Source organism: Mandrillus leucophaeus, unplaced genomic scaffold (genome assembly GCF_000951045.1).
Source record: "Mandrillus leucophaeus isolate KB7577 unplaced genomic scaffold, Mleu.le_1.0 Scaffold267, whole genome shotgun sequence".
NCBI classification, from domain to species: Eukaryota; Metazoa; Chordata; class Mammalia; order Primates; family Cercopithecidae; genus Mandrillus; species Mandrillus leucophaeus.
Genome location: NW_012102776.1, coordinates 756,527 through 757,957, shown reverse-complemented (window position 1 = coordinate 757,957; position 1,431 = coordinate 756,527). Strand labels below are relative to the sequence as shown.

The 1,431-nt window shown below is 45.3% G+C and overlaps 1 pseudogene; it reads right to left on the bottom strand.

Moving 5' to 3' along the window:
* LOC105542750 overlaps positions 1–1,431 on the bottom strand; it is an 18,907-nt pseudogene that overhangs the window by 17,257 nt on the left and 219 nt on the right.

The window sequence follows — 1,431 nt, the reverse complement described above, 5'->3', positions numbered from 1 at the left end:
CCACCCACCCATGCAGGCAGGCATGCACCCTACACACCTGTGTCAAATACAAAGCTGGATCCTCAGGACCCAGTGGCTTCTGCTCTGAGTTTCAGTTTTAAATTTAAAGGCAAACTCAGAAGTTTCTAAATGTGTGGCCTCTTTTCCCCTCTATCAAATCAATTGCTTTTTCCCACACTTCCAACATTCATCTTGTTGTCCACCTGTTCATGGGAAGCAAAGGCACCTTTGCAGACAGATTTCGGTCTGGCTTTCTTTCATCCAATTGCAATGGGCCTCTGATCTTTTCATGGCTGGCTGCTTGCCATGCACGTCTCAAGGAGCACCTCCTTGGAGGGGCCTCTTTTAACCATGTCATCTGAAGTAGTCATTCACCAGCTTCCATCACATCAACCTGTTTTATTTTCATTGCAGCATTTGTCCTTGATATTTTTTCATTTGCTTATTTAATTGGTCCCCCTTTCTGCCATGAAAGCTCTATGAGGGCAGACAGGTGCCTCATCTGCTTGTTTGCCTCCGAATTCTGAAATGATTTGAAACGCAGTTGGCATTCATTAAATATTTGTTGACTGAATGAATGGATTCTTAATTGGCTACTACTGCCTGAAGGTCTACAAATACTGATTCATCCTTGTTGACAAGTTTTTACTTCTCACACGTGTGCATATTAATCAGACTTTAAAACTAAGTCTTAAAAATAAAAACAGCTTGGAAACGTGGGAAACATCTGGCAGAGAAATCATTGTGGCATTCGCAGTGATGGAAGGGAAATTTTTTTCTCTGAAGTAAGCAGGTTGTTGGCCTCTTTATCGGTATCATTGGAAAATGCTTGCCTATTTTTGTTGATTTTCTCAGGAACTGGGAACATCTGACGTTGGGAACATAAAAAGTTCATTTTTAAAGCAGAGTCATAATAACTTTAGGAGTTGAGAGTAAGAGAGAAAATGCCCAAAGAAAATGAAGGCAGTCTGGAGAAAGAAGAGGCTCATGTCCCTTTTAAGGAACAGGTTTCCCTGGCTTTTCGAGAGTGATACTTAAAGGAAGCTTCCTAGAAAGTCCGCAGTTGGTATCCTTACTAAATAAGCCAACTAAATAGTAGAGGGGAAAAAAATAGTGCGTGCCTGGCTCCTCCTAATTCAGGCTTATACCGCCTCCTGAAAGTTGTGGCTACAGCACAGGCTTTGGCTGTTTTCTAGAACGTCGCTCGGATCCCTTTAAAGGTGGGGATCTTTACGGAGAATGCCGGGGGATGAAGGCGGGAGCTGAGGGCTGGAGAGTCTCTGTTGACATAGTAACTCTTCAGCTGTCTCCCTTGCTCTCCGCTCTTACGCTTCGCTACCACCAGCGGCCCCGCCTGTGCCCTCTCTGCCCGGGAGTCCCGGACGCATCCTCGCCGGGTCTCCTTGGCCTGACCCGCTCGGGTCAAGGTCC